This window comes from Amphiura filiformis, unplaced genomic scaffold, assembly GCF_039555335.1.
Source record: "Amphiura filiformis unplaced genomic scaffold, Afil_fr2py scaffold_44, whole genome shotgun sequence".
NCBI lineage: Eukaryota > Metazoa > Echinodermata > Ophiuroidea > Amphilepidida > Amphiuridae > Amphiura > Amphiura filiformis.
In genome coordinates, this window is record NW_027305508.1 from 745,357 (window position 1) to 768,832 (window position 23,476).

At 37.0% G+C, this 23,476-nt stretch overlaps 1 long non-coding RNA gene across 1 annotated transcript; it reads left to right on the top strand.

Annotated features, from left to right (window-relative positions):
* Positions 1–16,088: 16,088 nt before the first annotated feature.
* Positions 16,089–21,538, top strand: LOC140144176 (uncharacterized). Its single transcript, XR_011857847.1, has 3 exons — positions 16,089–16,588; positions 19,917–19,985; positions 20,866–21,538. It is a non-coding gene; the product is annotated as an uncharacterized lncRNA (long non-coding RNA).
* The last annotated feature ends 1,938 nt before the right edge of the window (positions 21,539–23,476 follow it).

The window sequence follows — 23,476 nt, forward strand, 5'->3', positions numbered from 1 at the left end:
GTCCACTTTTGTGGTATGATGGATGGGTAATTTGTTCAAACCTTTCCCCAATTTTCCGAAAAATAGCCCAATTTTGCCCTAAACTGTAACCAAATTGTTCAAAATTTTCCAACCATTTTTGGAAAAGTTGTAAAAACTTTGTGGCTATTTGCATTAGACCTAAATTTGGCAGAAAATGTTGACTTTTGTTTCAGCGATGAGTCTAAATTTCTTGGGAAAATTGGTATAGGCCTATGGATGGGCCCACTTTCAAATTCTCAGCGGCATATCTCTGCCAAAACCAAACTTGAGTACCGGCTTCTTGGTACCGTAGATGTTTCTAATAAGAAAAAAAGATCGGCACTTCTTAGGCTAAAATGCCCAAAGTATGAGGTGCGCGCAAAAATCGCCACTTCTAAGTTCTTAGGTTAAAATGGTCAAATTACGAGGTTAACCCACATTCATTCATTCTTTTGATTACAACCACCCTTTATTTCCTGCTCGCTTTTTTTTTTTTGGCAGATTAAAAATTATTTTGAGAGATAATCCAGAAACTAGAAAGCTCGCTATGTTTGTGTATCTTATCACGCTATATATTCATTATAATACTGCGCCGAAAAAGTATCCGAACACTTGGAAAAATCCTAATGTTTAACGCTAAACCATAATTGGGTGATTTTTTTTTCTTCAATATAAGCGTTATATTAGTTCTAATTCTAATCCCGCACTTTATGATACCACACGGAATCCAATGTGACTTCAAGCAGTAAAGTTAAAAGCATTTGATTAGACGAAGGTCCAGTTTTAAAAGTGATAAACTGGCCTATATCATGGCGAAAAGCGCAATAAAGAGACAACGCGGTTTCTTCAGTCAAGCTTTATTTAAAGCAGCACGTTTTTATTTCCGTTTTTGTCTTCTCTGTACATTTTACAACTTTTATTTTTTATTTTTCAGTTCTAAGTTCAGTTTTCTTTTGTTCCTTTTGTAAATTAATTTTTTTTTTAAAGGCGCGCATAAATTATCCACCACTCTCAAACCAGTTTAGTCTGTGGATTTTTGAATAGGCCAGTTGAGTTTGTCACTTTTGAAACTGGACCTATCCGACCTTCGTCTATTTATCGATACAAGGCGCGTGCTAAAAAATCGGATGCCTTCCCCTCTATGCTATGCTTAGGCCTACCAAAATTTTAAAAAAAAGTTTCCAGTGCAAAGGTATAATAAATTAATAATGAGGTCCGAGCCCGGTGCTGCGTGCAAAAGCAGATACTTACGCAAAATATGATGTTTTGCATATGCAAAACTACATACTTTATAAAAGTATGTACTTTTGCATATGCAAAAACACATACTTACGAAAAACATGTAGTTTTGCATATGCAAAACATCATACTTTACCGTACTTTACAGTACGTATACAAAAATAGATGTTTTGTATAGAAAGCACACGGGCTGGCTATAGGGAATCAGGGCGCATACTACCAAAGCGGGAGCACACCACTTAATAATGCGCCGTTACCATTCATTTCACGGAGCTTTTTGCAGGTAGCTGGAGGTATTCCAGGCAATTTGGTGTTTGAAACGATTCAAAACAGTCTCATCTCTCGCTTATATCCCTTCCAAACTGACATTTGGCTACACATGTAATACTTTTCTCATTCCAATTTTACTAATTAGATTTGGCACGCTGTGTGAAAGACTACGGGTAAAAAACTATCAGGGCAAAAACGTTGGGGGTGCATAAACCACGATGATGTACTATTATAGGCCAAAGATACGTTTATTAATAAAGTAGGCCTTTATACCAAGTTGCATATGCAAAGCACACTTTTGGAAAAATATGTTAAATTTGCATAGACCTAATCATGCAAAATGACATATCTTGCAATTTAGTACGGTATATTAAGTTTTGGCATAATTAGGGGTAAAAGTGCTGCATAAACAGCCACCGGAAATGTAATGTACTATAAGACATAAGGTCTTATTATACATTTATTAATATATTATATTCTAAGTTGCATATTGCATATAATATATGCAGATAGCACACTTTAAAAGTATGTAATTTTGCATATTCATGCAAAATGACATATTTTACAAAAGTACATGGTTTGGGCAAAAAAGGGGGGTAAAAAGCGGTGTATAAACCCCAACAGAAATATAATGTGTAAGAAAGGTCTTATAATACGTTTATTATTATTATTATTAATAATATAGTATATACTAAGTTGCATTAGCAAAAGCACACACTTTTGGAAAAGTATGTAATTTTGTATAACCATGCAAAATGACATATTTTGCAAAAGTAGCCCATGTGTTTTTGGCAAAAATGGGGGGGGGTATATATGAAGTTGCAAAAGCACACACTTTTCACTTTTGGAAAAGTATGTAATTTTGTATAACCACGCAAAATGACATATTTTGCAAAGGTATGTGGTTTTGGCAAAAACGGGGGGGGCATAAACCACCACCAGAAGTATAATGTGCTATATGACATTAGGTCTTATATACATTCAATAATATAGAATATACTTTGCATAAGCAAATGCACACACTTTTTGGAAAAGTATGTAATTTTGTATAACCATTATGACCCTGCAAAATGACATATTTTGAAAAAGTATGTAGGTTTTTTGGGGGGAGGTGGCATAAACAACCGCCAGAAATACAATGTACTAAGACATTAGGTCTTGTACGTTTATTAATATAGTATATACTTAGTTGCATAAGCAAAAGCACACAATTTTGGAAAAGTATGTAATTTTGCATAATCATGCAAAATGACATATTCTGCAAAAGTATGTGGTTTTGGCAAAAATGGGGGTAAAAAGCGGTGCATAAACCACCACCGAAAGCATAATGTACTGTAAGACATTGGGTCTTATATACGTTTATTAATATAGTATATACTAAGTTGTATAAGCAAAAGCACACACTTTTGGAAAAGTATGTAATTTTGCATGGTTTTGGCAAAAATGGGGTCTTATATATTCGTTTGTGCAAGCAAAAGTTTAAAAAATGAATTTGCCGTTTTTTAGCCTAAACAAACACCAAATAAATCTGTGAGCTAATCCATAGTTGCACTTCTCACAAATTATGTTCCTTGTGCATTTTTCCACTTGAAAGATTTAAGCCAGCTATATTATTCATTTCTTTCAAAGCACTGACAAGTAGAACAGTATTCAAATAACCAGGAACTACTAATGTTACTCATTGAATCACACAAGTAAACACTTCACAAATAACATTATGTTTTAATAACTTTTATTTCTCAAATCACTGTTGATCGACACAATGTGACAAAAAATTGCAGGTAATACTTTGTTTCCCCTTGTATTTGGTAATGAAGTGACGTCCGTGATTTTACATGGCCCAAGATTATGTGTATTCACGAAGTGCCCTTGTACATACAGGTAACACAACTTTTAACAGTTTCCCCTCATAAATGTTTTTTAAACCGATTATGTAATCATGGTAATTGTGGCATGTTGGGCATCTTCAGTGTTAAATAAAGGGTTCACAAAAAATAACTCCCCCTAAAATTACAAAACACTTCTTTGCATAACTTGGCATGTATTTCGTTGATTTGAAAAATTTAAAAACCTGTGAATAAAGGAACCGTTTTTCTACCCTCCCAATGTTTTTTTCTTTTAAAAATATTTTTGTTTTGGCCAAAAAATAATCACATTTTCCAAAAATGATGCTTTTAGAAAAAGTTGCACTTTTCAACATCCTCATTTATGTCAAAATTAGCTTCAACGAATCATTACTTTGCACTAAACGATGGTTACATGGGTGATTAAGGGATCAGAGACAGAAAGGTAAAGGAAATCAAAACAATTGAACATTGAAATCGAGAAAGTTTTGTACATTACATGTATGGGATGTAGAAAAGTGCAATTTTTTTAAAGCATTATTTTTGAAAAATGTGATTATTTTTTACCAAAAAAAAAGGAATTTGAGAAGGGATAACTTTAGTAGGGTAGCAAAAAGATTGCTTTATTCACAAATAACAAAAAAAAAGTAAAGTAATGCTAAGAAATGATTTGTAATTGATTTTACAATGTTTGACACACCGGCTCAAAAGCTTCTAGAAATACCCCCTACATGTCAATAAATCATTGTTTTAAATTGCAAGATGATTGTATGGGTGACTGGGTTATCGTATACATAAAAATGAAAGAACACAAAAACACCATTAAATCAATCAAAACATTGATATCGAGAATGTTTTTGTAAGTTACATGTATAGGATGTGGAAAAGTGCAACTTTTTCTGAAAGCATCATTTTTGGAAAATGTGATTATTTTTTTTTTAACAAACAGATTTTTATTAAAAAGAACTTTGGGAGGGTAGGAAAATAATTCCTTTATTCACATGTTTTTAAATTTTTCAAATCAACGAAATGTATGTCAAGTTAAGCAAAAAAATGTTTTGTAATTATAAGGGGGGAGTTATTTTTTGTGAACCCTTTATCTAATGATGCTTCCCATGTTTCAGAGCAGTTAACAAAAATTTGAAAACTTGAGTTGCAATGGCATGAAATCAGAAGGACTGCTCTTAACTTAAAATAGCTTGAATGGATTTCCTTAAAACACTGAAGATGCACAACATGTTTTTTATATTATGCTTTTTCTGTCGGCTAAAACTACATTAATTTATACAAAAGAAGTTGTATTATCTGTATGTGTATATAATGTGTATACACTCTGTAGATTTGGGACAGCAGGTGCGATTCAACAGCAACGTGAGTCAAATATTGTTACCGAGTCGTCAAGGCCAAACACACCTTTCACCCAAATTCACTTCAGAGTGCACAAGAAAACACACTGTTTGAAAAGTTAACAGTATCTGAATAAATGAAAGTAAAACATGATAATCTTCTGATACATAAACATAAATAAATGTCCCATTCTATAGCACTCTTTTACAAAATAAGATGTAATCTGGAAATTTCCAAGACTAATTTTAAACATTAACCTTTCATATTACACCACTTCCTGGGGAATTTCCAAAATGATGTAATATCCACTTTACATTCTAGGGGATTCGAGTACATAAATAGTCCTGACTTTGTTTACTGTGATTACACGGTAAAGGGAATTCCCAACTTTCATGAAGTAGCTTTAAATTGTAAGATAAATGATCAAATTGAATTACTCAGTGCTACAGTACCGTAATATGTTCTCAAGCAGAAGCAGATGTGTCTAAAGGTTTAAAAACCTATGCCTTGGAATGAATTGGATAATGTGACATGTTGTATACATACATAAAATAACATTGCATAGCTTGAGGCGTTTCCAAAACTAAGGAAATGATAATTGATTTTAGGGCGTCAAGTACAACTCCAAACCCTAGTGGTTAAGGGTAGTAATGTGGAGTATGTGTCCTCATATAAATATCTTGGCACTATGATTGAGGGAGGCGAGTTAAGCGCAGCGATAGTTCCCTCGCTTTGCACCACTGAGGTCCCTGGTTCAATCTCGCGGCCCAAGGACTCATGTGCACTTGGTTTATCCCGATCCATGTTTGCTCTACAGGTTTTCTCCGGGATCTCCGGTTTCCTCCTGCTTTCAAAATCGGTGATTAGTTGTTTCGTTATCAAAAACTTCCTTCACCCAATGGAATTTGGGGAGCTGCAGAAAATGGGTGGATGTTACAATCTAAGTGCGGATAGGTTTTGCGCCAGGTTCGGCTGCAACTAGCCTAGTTGATGCGATCTGATTGTGATGATTCACCACGCAGCGAAATTACAGCGCTTTGCATCCTCTGGAAAAAGCGCTATATAAATTCTGACCCGAGCACAAAAGCGAAAATTAAATAAGGGCTGATAATGGAGAGCAGGGCCAGATTTTTATAGCATTGGGTCAGATGGGCCCGGGTCCAGGGCAATTTTGCCCCCCCCCAAAAAAAAAAAAATTGGGGGCCCCCAAAATTGCCCTATGCATCTTTCTTGTAACCCCAATAACAGCATCTTTTTTGGTCAAAATAGGGCAAAATTGTAAAATTTTCCGCGCTTCGCTCATTCAAATTCAAAAATTTATGTTGATCTGGGGCCAAGATAGTCTGAAATTGAATTCAACAAAATATGTTAGTCCCCCTTAGTCCCCCAGTTAAACCAAATCTTGGCCACTGACTTGAGTGCATATACCTTCCTCGGCATGTGAGTTCGGGGCCTCCAAATTTTAGCCTGGTCCAGGGCCCCAATAAGGTAGGCTAAATCCCGCCCTGGTTAAAAGGGCCCGTACTGCTCCTTGTCCATAGGCCCCTGATGCTCTTGCTACGCCCCTGAGATTACTTGATCAAAGACTGAACTTAGAATCACATTGGCACCTCATTCGCTAGTCAAACTGCGTAGCAACGTGTGACCTACAATCCCGGACAAAATGTGACCCGTACACCACGAATGAGCCGTAAATGTCCTCAATTGTATTCTGAGTTACAGTGTAAAATGGGCATGAAGGTCATATTCATAGGTATTTCTATTTGGTGCTACGTGTATCTCATTAAATGAGGTACACGTAGCACCAAATTGAGGTACCTATGAATACGACCTTCATGCCCATTTTACACTGTAACTCAGAATACAATTGAGGACATTTACGGCTCATTCGTGGTGTACGGTCACAAATTAATGTGTTCGAAGGATTATAGTAGTGTTATCTCAATGTTCATCTTCAACATACGTACCCTTCCCCTTTCCCCACCATACAATGTTGGGAGAAGATATGGTGAAGATGAGCATATTGGGCATGCAAACATACAGGGGTAGAGAGGTCAACCATTTCCAATAAGCCCTTAAAAGTGTTCGAATAATTATTTCTAAGATTGTAGTTTTTTTATGTGATAATCAGACAAAGCAGAAGGACATCGACACCGCTGAAGTAATTTGCTGAATAGTATAATAAAGTATTACTTGACTTGTCTGGACTTGACTTGGCTAATCATCAGCATTCAAATAGGGCCAGTCAGCAGGCCATTGGCCTGTAACTTTTTGGCCTGGCCGGTAACTTTTCTGACTGGCATCTAGTTGCCGGCCCGGCTGGCCTGTAACTTTTTAAGGTCAAGCCCGGCTGGCCTGTAACTTTTTGAGGCATATTTCGAACACTGCTAATCATTCACAAAATCTTAAGAAAGGTTATATTATAGTTCACATTATTTGCCAAATATAGTTTCCATATGTTTTAAGAACATGCTTCTCATTCTAATAAGGTAGGGATTTGACTTGAATTTATAGCCACATTGTCAGCTTTACAATGAGTTCTGCTAACACTGGTAATATGAAATGACCAGTCACTGAAACAAATCCATGTAAATGTGCTGGTCTTAAAAGCCTTTCATTTCTAAATAGATAAAGTGAATGTATTTGTTCATCATATTTATGCAGCTTGTATCATTCATTTTATACGCATCTGTGGATGTTGACGATTGAGAAAGTTTCTCCTCTGCTAACATGACTGACTGTGTCGCTGCGGATGTTGTCACTTGTTCCCTTGTAGTATCAACGAGGGCATCAAATGATTCTATGGATAAAAAGAGTCACAGAAAGAGAAGATAGTAAGAAATACATACATTTGTACAATTGACTGTAGATACTCATGAATGTGTTATTAGCATTTTGGAACAGTTATAAATAATGTAACTTTATTTCCTGATCTGCTTGTACTGCATGTTAGCCACACTCCAGCAATAGTGGAATTCCTTTCTTTTGTTTGAATAAACATAGTTCAAAAGCATTTGGAACCGGGTTGCTTTTGTATTACATTCACCTAGTTTTTCGAAAATGGCACATGGACACTTAAAATGACATGCATAAGAATATTTGTGTTATGTATCTGGATAATATTGTTTACAGAATTGCTAATATAACTGGAATAAGAATAATACAATAATTTCAAGGCTTTATTGGACAAACCATCTTCAAATAGTGCAATAGGGGTGACCGAGCAGTGTTTGCCCTTTTTTCTGACTAGTCTAGGGATGTCAATTTTAAGGTTAGAAGGGACCTGACTGAGCCATATGAAAGCCATGTGTCTTGGCTACATACAAACCTAATCTCAGGACTGCAAGCCTTACAATAGTAAAGGAGACAAACAAATTTGTGAAGCGGGGCAGGGTCACCCATATGCATATGGTGGGCTCAGTGGGGCCATAAAAAGTTAAAAATACTGCATATAACAATAACTATAAAACAAACGTTTAGTAAAGGGTAAATTGGGCAGTCATTTACTTCCAGGAATCCATATTAAATAAATTGGAAGAGAATAATGTACGCTAAGTCCAAAATGAGCTAAAACTTTATTTACAGCTTGGGGATTATGGTTTAGGACATGAAATAGTGCAATGAGATTTCAGTTTACATGCACTACAATCGTGCAAATCATGTTACAGTTGTCATATTTGGCAGATGAATAGTATTTATATTACAGCGCTTTTGAACTCACCACCCAAAAATGGTGGTTTTGAGACTCCTTCAAATTGTTATATCTCTGCTTAAACAGGTATTGAAGTGTGTTTGGTGTCATGTTGTAGCTAAATGTGTGCCCTAACAGACCTCCAAAGGAGAATTGTTTATCAGCTAAGATAGTGGAGTTAGAGTTGTTTGAGTTCAGAATGACCGAGGTGGGGGATGAGGCGGTGGCGGATGAGGCGGTGGCGGTATGTGCAAAGTCTATGGGAAATAAAGATTTTGTGTGTGCGTGTTGAATCAACTGATCATATCTTTGCATCCATATGAGCTACAGACATGGTTAAGAGCTCTTTTGAAAAATTATTTATTCTGCTAATTGTTTTTAATCATTTTGAACTCTTTATGATTGGTTTAGTCTATGAAATGCAAACTTTTATGTGCAAAACTACCTGTTTTCATACTAAACACTGTAGTAAGCAATGCGGATGTCTTCAAAATCTAAAAGTTGCCCTAAATTTTTTATTACTTATCCTATCATAGTCATAGTTTACATTTTCTGAGAGGAAATTTGATGAGGAATCTAATTATGGACTTACTTTTTTGTATGGGTTAGGGGTAAAATGTTTCAGTTCAAAATATGTTGAATTGTAAAAACATTTGAACATATTTTAGGACACCCTGTATTCCAAGATTACCAAACAGCTGTGATTTTTTTTTCCAAAGTCAGTAGGCTCCCCCTAACCTCTAACCAAATCAATGTTGTTTACTTTCAGTTTATAACTGCAAGTTAGTAATAAGCAATGCATTAAGTGACCCATTTTTTATTTGGATTTTTTTATTCCACCCTGTATAACTTCAAGGTCACCCTGTACAATGAGTTGAAATGTGTATATTTAAATTGCTTTTGCCTCCAGCTTTCCAAAAATGTATACTTTTGCTAGTTTAGGGTTGATAGATATTCTAATTTGAAACTTGATTGGTGTAAAAATTCATAATATTTGTGATGTAACGCCAAGGGTGGTGAGTTCAAAACACATGGCCTTATAGTGCTAATTAATCTGGCTATGGAGGCAATTTAACAATAGGGAGGGCCTACTCTCATTCTACATGTACATGTACATGTAGTAGAAAAGGGTCATTGAACTTTGCACAAAGGGTCAAGTTCAAAATTACTCAGTTCAAAACTCACACTATTGTGACTCACTGGTAATTCTGATTCAAAAAAGGTATACTTTGACCAATCTATGATGTACTGTTATGGAGTTATGGGCAAAAGAGTAAAATTGGGACGTCATAGGTCCAATTTTTCCCCGCTATGGGCTAAAATGGAACTTGCTCTGATTTTGATGAAACTATAGTCTCAAATTATTTTGTCTTGTTGCAAGAAATAGTTTTAACTATCTAGGGATTAATAGAGGCTGTCAGCCAATTTCGCCATCTTGTGGGTACAAGTGATCTGCGTGTTCATGCATCAGACACTACGCCAGAGGTCACAGCTTGCCACACGACCATGTGTCCTGGACTCGCCACCCTTAACGTTACATCATAAATATTATGACTTTTTACACCAATCGTGTTTCTAATTATCTCCATAATTATCAACCCTAAACTAGCAAAAGTATACATTTTTTTTGGAAAGCTGAAGGCATAAGCAATTCAAATACACACACTTCAATTCACTATACAGGGTGACCTTCAAGTTATACAGGGTGGAATAAAAAAGATTCAGATAAAAAATGGGTTACTTAATGCATTGCTTATTAGGCCAAAAAAAAAAGGTTTGTCTCAAAGCTCACGAGAAATTTAAAAACAAATGCAAAATGGGGGGAGCCCACTGACTTTTAGAAGAAACCAAAATCACAGCTGTTTGGCAATCTCAGAATACAGGGTGTCCCAAAGTATGTTAGATTTTTTTTACAATTCAACATATTTTAAACTGAAACATTTTGCCCTTACCCCATACAGAAAAAGTAAGTCCATATTTAGATTCCTCATCAAATTCCCCTTCAGAAAATCTATACTTTGACTGTGGTAGGATAAGTACCGTGCTGACGCGAGTATAGTCCCACCTTGAGTAAAGTCCCATCCCCAAATTTTCAAAAATTTCAGAATTTTTTTATATATTTTTTTAAAGTTATTTATTTTTTTCGGCTTTGGAGTGTCCCAGGACCTAGACCTACATGCTAGGATCATTCATGGTTGACCTAAAAAAAAAAAAAAAATTTCAAGATGTTTTGTATTTATAATATGAAAATTGATACTTTGTATTCATGTCATACTCTATTAATGATTTCAAAATGCATTCAAATTTTTTTTTTTTTTTTTTGAAATTGAGTATAGTCCCACCCCCAATTTTGAAAAATGTTCACCCAAAAGCGGGTGGGACTATACTCAAGCAGTCATCTGGTAATTAAAATTTTACAGTAACTTTTAGATTTTGAAGACACCCTACAGTGTTTGATATGAAAACGGGTAGTTTTGTATGGAAAAGTTTGTATTTTCTAGACTAAACCAATAAGTAGAATTGTTTAGCTGTAAGTTCATGAGTCTTTTAGATGCTAAATAGAGTAAAAATCCAATTTACAGTCTTTACAGAAGCAGATTATGCACTAAAATATCAATCCCATAGAGTTTGTGTGTGCCACATCCCCCACCTCCACATCCCCCACCTCCGCCACTCTGCCCATTCTGAATTCTATGAAGCAGTGTCAGTATTAAAAAGGCTAACGGAATTCTTTTTACTGGGTTGAAAGTGCATTTTATTTAGCAATAAAATGAGACCACAAGCGTGACAATAACTTCTTGCTTGGCAGAGATATCATCATTTAATTTGAGTCGAATTTGGGAAAATGTAACATTGCCACCTTTTTTGAGTGGCGAGTTCAAGACGCACGACCACACATCAACACGGTGATTTTGCTGTTCACTCATGGAGATCGAACGACGAACGGCCATCGCAGCGTGTACCCACAAGATGTCAGCATTCAACACCACACTGATTATCTCTATTTTATATGCAAAATCTCAACATGAACTATGAAAAGGTCTAGTGTAGGTTCATATGGCAAAGCCCCAAGAAGTTAGAGAATTAACTGAAATTGCAGGGCAAAAATGCAACCTGGAATTATAGAAATGGATACAAATAAACCTGATTGGTGGGGTCCAGGGAGGCATTTATATTTAATACAAAGACCTTCAGCAAAAAATATTCCAAATATGAAAATATAGGGATTATAGGGCTTTTTGAAACTTTCTCACGGAAATATAGGAAAATCTTAAAAATATAGGAAATATAGGACCGCTTGCAGCCCTGCTCATAGAGCTAGATGAACACCTTACCTGAGCCAAACACCTGTAAAATGTACAACATTGTCTGATTGCAGCTCTTGTGGGGTTCGGCAGAGAGAACAGAAAAGTATTTTTGCAACTGTTACAGCACTCTTGTTGTAATCTCCTTTCACATATTTAGCAAGCAAAATCTGAAAAAGAAAAAAAAAATAGGTTGAAGAACTTCTCATATATTTATGTTACCATCCACAGTTTGTAGTCTTCCATTCATTTTTTTTTGCCTTTAACTATATTCATACATGTTTGATTTTATCTCTGAGCAGCAGCGGACTGTTTGATTTGCCTAGCTATAAGATAGGAGTTTCTCTCTGTAAACCTGTTGACTCCATATTAGAATTTTTGGCCTCCACACATATGTGGAGCTTGTGTTATCATCCAAATGGATGTTTGTTTTGGCTTGTCCGGGCGGAAGCAAAACCATTAATCTACTCTGCAGCTTAAACTTCAAACTTGGTATGGTGATAGGACATAGTGGTCTAATGTGCTGTATTATAGTTCTATGTCATGTTTTATTTGCATATTTATGAATATTAATAAGCTAATTTGCATATTTTGCCTACATTTTCATAAATCTACTCAGCAGCTTTTATTGCATATTTTACCCACATTTTCATTAATAATCCACTCTGCAGATTTAACACAACATCGCAACAACCAATCAACTTCATTCTTGGTATATTGCGATAGTATACATGCATGGTGGCCCGATGTGCTGTATAGTTTTGCATCATATACTATTGGCATATTTATGAATATAAACCCTAATGCTAAATATGGTTTTTGGCTATCATGAGCAGTATGTAATTTACTAACTTGAACTTCCAGACCACTATCAATCTGTCAACACCTATGATTAATATCATCCCCAGGTGAAAAAACCCCTCCACTATGGGCTACAACACAGTTTTATAAATAATTTCATGGGAAATGAGGCTAATATTCTATGTCCACCTCAAGTTAGATATCTCACTGCTGCATATATATTATGAACTATGTCATAGGGAGTGAGGTTAATTTAGTAGCTAGCATTTATAGTCTGCATTTCCATTACCAGGCATTATCCTATCAAATATTATACTATAAAATATTTCTAGTGAAGACAAAGCAAAAGCATTTGCAGAAGAAGCCTGACTTGGAGCTACTTAGGTTCAAAGGTCAAGGTCTAAACTGAATGTATATATTCGCTCAGGTGTACCTGAGCAAAAATATGAAATAAATACAGGCTAGTAGTGAGTACATTGTACATCAAACTGTACATGGTTTTGTATGCAGATATAAGGCAGTTTTGAATACTTTGCACAGTATGCATTTTTGAATAGATTGCATGTGGTGTGGCTATATAGAAGAACGACTACCTGCGCACTTAGCATTACTGATATGCTTCGCCCCCGGGGCTTCGCCTTCGTGACCTGAACTGAGTTACTTGTGAACTGTGGAATCTTCAAATTGGCACATTTACGCATTCGATGCTAGAGTCCATTGCCATCGTGTTTTTGGTTGATGCATTGATTTGTACCGTAACTAATATTCATAAAACAGCATTCAAGCTTTGACTATACGTTTGGCAGCCAGAATGGTGGAAACTTAAAGTGAAAGATATCCTAATTAAAAGGAACATTTTCTAGGGTGAAATTTTGTGTAGAAACTGAATCTGACATAAACATTTTTATCAACTTGAAAATTTTCCCCATAACACTGTACAGGCATATTTCTGCCTGAAGTCCCAAAATTTGAGCGAAAATTGGTGCAAAAAAAAGTCCTTCAAAATGTGGATACTCAGCCCTGGCTAAACAAAAAAACACTAGCATGTATTTTTGCATAAACCGTATAAATTTGTTCCAATAAGCTCCCATGCCCCAATAAGCACCCACCTAGGGTATTTTCAATTAAGGGTAACATTACATGTAATGTTGAAGTGACAGTTAGGCGTCAAGTCGTCAATACAGTGAAATAGTTGGAGGACTACAAGTCTAGTGTAAACTTGCAATGCATTTTCTGCACCAGATTAAAAGCTACTAGAACGCCCGGGGGGGGGGCACTCAACACAAATGACCATACGGATATGCTCCCCCGGAAAGACCCCCATTTTGGGGTTTCGCAGCTCCGAAAGACCCCCTATATTTGACCAAAATACAACTCCGAAAGACCCTTGATTTTGATAATTTCAGCTCTAAAAGACCCAAAAATTGCTCATTCCTCATATTTCTTGTTTTTTCAGGCGATTTTCAACCAAAAAGCCAAGAAAGACCCTTGATTTTGACTTTTCGCAGCTCCAAAAGACCCCATTTTACTTGTTCACAGCCCGGTTCGCAGCTCGAAGACCCTTTTACCGTGCACGCCGTCAGCTCCCAAAGACCCACCACCTCAAAATTCGGGGAGCATACCCACCAAAATTTTTGATGTGCCCCCAGGCTAGAACGTCTCAGGACCTATAACATACGTAATTGCGTCTCTAATAAACGCCCCTTGCGAAAGATTAGGTAAACCAGGTTAAAAATAACTGTCCACCCAAAATGACTTTGTTAAGTGCCCTGGGTGCTTATACGGTACATGTGTAGAAATTGCATTATATGGCGTATAGGCCTATATATATATATATTGCGTATTTTGCAAAAGTACTGTATACTTTTGCATACATATGCAAAACCACATACTTTTGCCAAAGTTCCGGGTATGTATTAAATACTATGTACATTGTAGTTTTGCACACAGCACATGAGGTAGTTTTCAGTCAATAATGACATAATATACAAATGTATACTTGAATTATGCAAAGTATGCAGATTTCACTTCAAAAATGGGGGTGGGCTTATACCCGGGTGGTTACGGTATGTAAAAATTGCATGCAGGAGAACGACTACGTACACACATGGAAGTATGTTGCAAAAGTATGTACTTTTGTATGTACATAAATTTTGTAAATTGTACAAAAACACATACCGTACTTTTGGAATTTAGTAAAAGTATGTACTTCTTCCCACGTCTGTCAAAGCGGACACCCTCATGAAATCCCTATTGGTTTGTACAGGGCCTTTCAGTTCAAGAAAATTTTCTCAGCACAGAAAATACCAATTAATTTAGTATGGTAATTTATTTAAGAATTGATTTCCCTGATAAGAAATCGAGCATAAAATTATTTCATCAAGAGTATTTATTTGTTGCATGTTTTGTGATTTCCCCATTGAGTGCAACGGTAAGTGTCCCCTTTGTGTCACACTAGGGGCGAGATGGAATAGCCCAATCATGGCAAAAGTGACATCATGTTGACCGACAGAATCGCAATAAGTGCAATGAATGGAACAACCCTGACCGAGAGAATTGGCTATTTTGAACTGTCGCTTAGTACAATGTACATGTGCATGGCATTCATGCTTAGATTTCAAATGCAATATGGTCTCGTAAAGTTTTTGTCAGAGAAGAATTAGGGGTTCATTCATGAAATTGAGGGCCCGCAATGCCCCGCATGATTGATTGTTTATGCCTGAGGCATATGAATAAGCCCCTTTCATACATTCCCAAACATTCAGTGATTGTTTTTCATCAAATAATAACAAAAAATAAGATGTAAGATTCTTAACGCTGATTTTCTTGCATTCTTTTCTATACCGAAATCATCACACTGAAGTAGCCGTGCATGAATTAGGGGGACATTCATATATTTTCATGACTAAATGGTGTTTAGTCATGAAAATATATGAATGAACCCAGTTCATACATAGGCCTACCAGTACATTTTGTGATTCTTATTTCATAAAAATAATAACAAAAACGTACAAGCAACATTACCGTATATCGTATATGATTTTCCTTCATTTTTCCTACCTGGCGATCGCACATCCGGGACACCGGGCATAAACGCTGTTTATGCCCGCCATCGACCAATCACGCGCCGTTACATAGTGTGAATGTATGAGCGCTGAATATGCCCGACTCTCGACCAATCGCGCGCCGTTATGTGCACAGTCTAGAGTATTTACGGAGGTGGGGTACTGATTGGCTGAATCGTAGCAACAGACAGATAATCTGATTAGCTGATTGTGCATCATATCGTTACTCATCGCAGATCGGCGCCCTTGAAGTGAACACAAAGTTCCGCGTACGTCGATCATTAACAGGGCGCTCGCACAAATCTGAGCAAGGGATTGCCGTTGTTCTCTGAACTCCAGTGTAGACTCGAATGTGAAGCTCATCGGTCACTGCGGTGCACAAATTTGTGACTTGACTTCTCAAGCAAGGATACATTTTCACTGAACACTGACACAGCCTCGTCAGCCTGACATAGTGTGACAATTGTGTAATGTCGAGCCATACGATGGGTGTACTGTACATGTACATAGCTGTACACAAACCAGGCCCTTGCAACTCCTATACCAGCGCAATACAGAAGAATTTGTTGCGCAAACAGCCCTGTGCCAAAAAAGTGCCATTTTTACACAGGGGTCCCCGCGCATTTGAAGCAGAAAAATTTTGCTGCCACCTAGAGAAGCCTACGTACGCATTGTTAGTGATTACGCGTACTATTATAAAGACTTTACACGCCTGCGACACTCAAATGTGACTCTCGTGCATAGTCTCCTACACAACCAGTTAATTACGTGGTCCTGACACTCGTCCTGATACAGTCTGGCCCGCGCTCGAGACTAGGTATATGTGCCTCTTGCACTGTCCTCACATCGGTATAGGCCGTTTGCACGTTAATTGTTACAGGGAAGTGATTGTACGAGGTGTCTTATCTCATAATTATAATATCCAGTCTGGACTTACTTGAAAATGACTAAATTCGGGCGAGATTCAGGTTTCTGCAAAACAAGATGGCCGGTTTTTCACAGAAGAGCCGGAAGTGAGTGAAATTGGTGAGTAAATTGCCTCAAATCATGCTTCAAATGTATGGTTTGTGTATTTTGTTTATTTTTTCTAAAAGTAAATGACATTATTTTGCCTACTTGCTTTTGTCTGCCCATGAAAATGTCAGAAAACATGAAATTTTAAGGCAGTAAATCGGCGTCTGTGGAGGCACCGTACAATACATACCGGTGTATGCAATGTAGGCCTATAATGGCAATAATACTAGGGTTTCTGTGCATGCACAAGAATCCCATGTAAAGCTTATGAATATCATGTCTTTTTTAGTGTCTTCACAGCCGAGTATTAAATGAATAAGCCTATATTTTGGCCTACAGTTTACCGTACGTTTTTGTTTTATTTGTTCAGGTAATGACAACCCAGCACCAGGCCCTGACCTGGGCCTAGCTCGTTCACGTAGCGGTTTCGTTGTCCCACTGCACTGGCCTACTTACAAACGTAGATTGCCTGGCGATCGGAGTGTTATCGTCAGAGCACCTCGGACTAGCCTGGGCCTGGCTGAATAACCGTCCTGGCCAAGAAAGCCTATATTACTACATGTACTACTATACTGGGTTTCAAAGAAGAACGCATGAATAGCACTCCTTTGCTCAGATTGACACGGCGCCCTGTTAATGAGTGACATACGCGAGCTTTGCGTGTCCTTCCAAGCCAAGGGCGCTGGTCTGCGCCACCAGCGTGACACGTCTTCTTCTTTTTTTTTTGTTACTCCGCGACCGCAATGATGCACCAGATTTGGAATCACGCGCAGAGGAAATAGGTAGTGCGCAATTAGATTATCTTAGTCGCTTGAGTTCCTTTCCTGCATGTAGTGCGTTGACATAATATGCTTGTTTTAGAGTTTCTGTGTCTCCCGCTGTGTTTCATTTCAAACTGTGCTTGCGTTTATGTTTTTTGTTTTTTTTTATAGCCATAGGTTAATACTTTCAATGTGAACCACAGAAATTGTAGAGAAGGAGAATCGGGACTGGATCGCCATCTTTATACAGACAGAGCAATAATTGGGGTATTCGGTTTCCCTCGTAATGCGCTCGAGGCATTCGTTGTCATGCAAGCGCGATATGGATGATAGGTGCATTTGAGAAACGCACTTGATGCGACCGACGCGTGAGTACCAAGGCGCTTTAGATGAGATGCAAAATTGTTTTCATTCATCTCCGCGCATGGTCTGCAAGGACCCGAATACCCATAGACATACCACCTAGACCTATGACTGCCCATCCCTAATGGCAGTAGGTGAAGCCACGTAACCAAGGTGGTCGGATGCGGAGAAATAAGCGTTCATATCTGGAGAGAAAGACGCGCTCCTTTGCGTGATTGTTGCATATTATCACTCGCGTCAAATGCAACATGTTCCGTTGCCGCGAACATATCTGCTTGTTTGCAACCAGGTATGCGTACTTGTCAAAGTCGTTGCTAAGCAGTGTCGGCTTCACTACGTGAACCAAAGTCACAGGTCTAGGTACCGTACTTGTTTGTCTGGGCGAATACCCCCAATTTTTCTCCCCATAGCTGACGACGCGATTACATGTGGCGGTATAATAGGGGGTCCTGGTTCTCCTTCTCTAATTCTGTGATGGCCAATTCCATGCCAAAAGTGCCTTTTGTAACGTCCGTAACAAATTTTGGAACATTATTGCTCAAAACAGGAGCATTTATTTCAAACTTGCTAATCATGCCTCCATAGATTGATGTCAGACCTACTTCAAGATAGTAAAGAAAAAAAAAGCTGAGGAAGCACCTTGACAGTTTTTTTTTCATGTAAAACGTTACGGACGTTACATTTGAGATAAAATGTAACGTCCGTAACACTCTATCAACAGTGTAGGACGATACAGGAGTATTAATTTCAAACTTGCTTTTCATGTTTATACATAGAATGGAGTAAAAAAAACAACAACACAGAACTGAATGGAGATTTAAGGATATGTACCATCTGTCAAAAGGCAGGCACTTTCGGCGTAACGTCCGTGCGCTGGTTTCTAATTTCTGTAGCTAATTAACTAAGAAAGCCAAAACAAAATTGCTTCATTATATTGAACATTAGAGTGTGTACTAGTAGCATACTAAGAATTAAAGTGTTATCCTAACAGCAAACATGTGTGCTATTCACTTAAAAGTTGCCAGTTGCATGTATCTGTAACGTCCGTAACGTGGAATTGGCCTGATGTGAACTTAGTTTGCTTGAGACGACTAGCTTCGGCCTTCGCATCATTTGAGTTTGAATTTGCTCATCAAAATATTAAACACCGACCGATATATGCATGGCGAGTTTAGAGTCCCAAGCTGTCAAAATGCAGAATAAATAGCATGTGGCCAATTCCATGCCAAAAGTGCCTTTTGTAACGTCCGTAACAATATTTTGGAACATTATTATTAGTTTCAAACTTGCTAATCATGCCTCCATAGATTGATGTCAGACCTACTGTACTTCAAGATATTAAAGAAAAAAATCTGAGGAAGCACCTTGACAGTTTTTTTTTTCATTATGTTAAACATTACGGACGTTACATTTGAGATAAAATGTAACGTCCGTAACACTAAATCAACAGTGTAGGACGATACAGGAGTATTAATTTCAAACTTGCTTTTCATGTTACATAGAATGGAGTCAGGGCTTGCTCAATATAGTAATCAGAAAAAAATAAAACACAGAACTGAATGGAGATTTAAGGATATGTACCATCTGTCAAAAAAGCAGGCACTTTCACGTAACGTCCGTAACGCTGCTTTCTAATTCATGTAGCTAATTAACTAAGAAAGTCAAAACAAAACTGCTTCATTGTATTGAACATTAGAGTGTAGCATACTAAGAAATAAAGTGTTACCCGAACAGCAAACATGTGTGCTATTTACTAAAAGTTGCATGTATCTGTAACGTCCGTAACGGAGGAATTGGCCTTAAGGCCGTATAAAATTGGTTCTCGTCCCCTACCCCAATTTCTGGGATTTATCCGATTTTTTTAAATAGATTTTTCAAATTATTTTAGACTTCGGAATGATTTATGAAATCTTCTTACATATAAATAAGTTTATTAGCGAACAAGGATTTTTGTGGTACTCTAGGGGGTTTATCCCTCAGAATTTCACATAAATTGAAAAAAAAGGCCTCATCGTTTCCTCGAGACTGAAAACTACTGACAATGCTAATTTTACATTGAAAGAAAACCCCTCCCTCCCTCCTGTGCGATTGCATCAAAATTCAAATTTATAGATGAACTGATGTCATTGACATGTCAGGGTGAAATGGTACAGTACTTTCAGTTCGCTAAATGATTTCGTAATTATTAACTGATCATATGCTTGTATTGTTTGCAGATGATGGAATATCAATGTGTTTTGGATTGATTTGATTTCTATGAAGAATCTGTGAAGACACAGTGGATGGTAAGTAGATCCATGAATGCCAACTGTAGCAACTTACCCATGGAGACAACAATCGAGAATTCAGAACATTATTATTATTATTATTATATGTGTACAAATGGTGAAATCAAGAATATAAATATGAATAATGTTAGAAAATTGGGATTAAAATCTCTTGTAAAATTATAATTTCTTTTCAGTATCAGATTCATTTAATAAATCCTAGAACAAACTTTCTTCTTGTAAGTGGTGTAGCTAGTTTTGTAGTGTGAGGGGGCAAAACCAAATATTCCCCCATTTGTCTATTTTGTGTCCCATTGTGCGGGGGGAGGGCAAGACAAATTTCATCCCCATTTGTCAATTTGTGTCACATTTTACACTTTACTCTTCGCTGTCCCCATTTTATACCTGAAAAGGTTTGGGAGGGGCACTCTGTCTCTCCTGGCTATGCCAATACTTAATTAAAATAAATTGGGATCTTTTAAAGGTAAGAGACAGTGAACTGATCGGTTATATTTTAAAGTTTTAGGGGCCTGAGCTTTCGATCCTAGCAGGATCTTTATCTCTGCCTTTGATAAAGATCCTGCTAGGATCAAAGCTCAGCCCCTAAAACTTTGAAATTTTACTTAACAGGCTATTTTTGTGGATAAGCAGTTTACAACAGCTCACTTTTTAACGGTTATATTTTAAGAAGTCTCACAGCAAAGTTAAGTGAAGGGTGAGAAAAACTTCACATGGTAATTTCATGAAGTTAATTCATCGCATGAAATTTGTGTTGTTACATTTCATCCATGCAAATTGCATGCAATAGCTTAGCTGAGACCTATTTTTAAAAATATCAAAATGTTTTCTGTTTAATTCACTTTTTAATATATTCTTATTATTTCTTTCTGTTTTACAGGGAAATGTACAGCCACCATGGTTTCAGGAAAAGCAACACAATTTGTGACTCAAGCTAGAGACTGAGCATATTCTTTCTTGTTGATAAATGCAATCTACTAGTACTACATGTTTGCTACAAAATTCTTTAATGACACTATAAATTGGTTTTTGTTAAAGCACAATCTTTCAACAAAAATCAGTAAGGATTTGATGAATCTCTAAATTAGGAAGTAAATGGCATTTTATCTGACTTAAGATGGACTAATAACCTACAAATGTTATAAATTTTACAATATTGTAATGTATGAATACACCAGGTAAGTGCAATAATAACAATAGTCCATGGTTACATTCAAAAAGCTGGGTGGAATATTTTATAATAATTATAATATTCTTGCAGATGTTTAAACCTGGTCATGGTACCTCCTCAACCATCCTGCCTGGCTTCATCTGTTTTCCTTTAAATTTTTTTGTTTGTATATGAATATAAATGTCATGTAGTAATGTTATCAATGCGCGATTAATTGCAATATGCGCTCAAACTAGTACGCGGCGTGGCGCGCTATGTCCGCAGATTTGCGTAGCGCCATGATTGCGAATGTATTTTATTATTGTAATTCACTTTTGAATGTGACGGCAAAGTACAAACACGCCTCTTCAATAATGTCCGACCGTGATGTCGTAAAACTATGGAATTCAGAAAGAGGAGATGGAGAGAGGAATAAAAGGACTCTAAGTCTAAGAATTATTGTAAAACTTTCCTTGATGGTGCGATAATTGTGTGATTTCATAGTTTTATTAAGAAGATAAGCCGGCAGAACGTAACATGGTGGCAGCGACGTAACATGGTGGCAGCGAACGTAACATGGTGGCAGCGAACGTAACAATAAAATTGGAAAAGCAGATCACCCATGGAGGCTACATCAAGATGATGTGATGGTCAGGAGGTGTCATAAAATAGACTGGTCACTACTCACTAACATATTTGAGACCCTTGTAAAATAGAGGATAGGCAGGTCCAATATACATCTGCAGTATCCACCAAGCAGTGGCGGCACCAGGAATGTTTTTTCATTTTCATGGGGGGTGGGGGGAAAAGTAAATTTCAGGAGGGGCAAAATCAACAGATTTTGCACAAAATTGCCACAGAAAGTTGAAATGTGTGTGATTTGAGGTTTTTGTCTCAAAAGTGGTGGGGGAAACTGGGGGGGGCAAATGACCCCCTTGCCCCCCTGCAGTGCCGCCACTGCCACCAAGACAAAATATTGGACATGCCTATCCTCATATTACACCAGACTTTAGATGGTAGCTTTAGCTAAATTCCTCAAATACAGCTGCTAAGCTCCCAAACAGGGAGCCATTGAAACATGGCAAATCCACAATCATGAAGTACAAGGTCCAATGTTGATTTTAAGATGTGGAACCATTTTGGATTTGACCCCTGGTGACCACAAAAAGGTAATACAGGGGTTAAAAATTGACAATGCTCTGAAAAGAGACATACCAAATTACTCCTGATCACAAGGATTGAAACAAGATAAAGTTTGTGATATCTATGACCTATCGTTATGGAGTTAACGTACAAAATTAAAACACATATACAGGTAAAATGTCACTTTTTTTATATTAGGTCGTGCAGGGGTAAAATTTCAACTTGCTCCAATTTTGAAAAAACATGGTGGCAAATTGTTTGCCTATAAATGTGTTCACATACTGAAATAGAGGTCAAATGCCATTGGATGGCCTTAAGGAGGCTGTGTACTCTCAGATACGCATGTAGTAAAAGTGCCATAACTTTGTAATTATTCGCAAGACATATAAAAGTATACATTTTTATGAAGGCAAGACATCAATAAATCTTAATATAAATACAGATTTGGGGTAAAAACAACAATTATGAAGAAAATAACAAAAACGTGAGTTTTTGGCAATATTTTATGTTGTTTTTAGCTCAATCTTGAGGCTCCATTCCAAAAACGTTTTTTTATTTTTTTGATATTGGCCTTATTTTTTGAGATATTGACCATATAAGGCATCAAATTGAACTTTTTAAAATTCACAAACGCCTATTTGCACAAAATGATGCCTAAAATTGGAAATAAACCAAAATATAAAAAAATGAGAAAACCGTTTCTTAAGTCGATCATGCTTTTTATGAGGAGCATAATTGCTTACCTGTAGATGCTGTATTTATTGAGTTATCGTGTACCTAAATCACACAAAATTCACATTTTATCAGCTAAAACGGAGCCATTTGACCGCTAGGGTTTTGTGAAATCAGTGCTTCCGTGGTGTTTCCATAAGATGCGCCACACATGCAGATAAGCGTCGCGTATGCGTAGCGTATCTGTGCGTTACCAAATTGCGCGATACGCAACGCGATGCGTTGTTGCGCGTGTATCCTGCTGGTACAACAAAGATTTTCTTTCCTTTTAAATTTCAAACACGAGTGGAATAGTGAAATAAAATCCTTAAATATTGCAGTTGGAGTTTACAAATCTGGATTTTCATTCCTTGTATTTATAAAAAACATAACAAAGTACAAACATATCAAAAAACTCAATTTCGCGAAAAGAAACAATGTCCAGAGTACACAGCAGCGTTAAGCCATTGTTGATCTTTGACTTCCA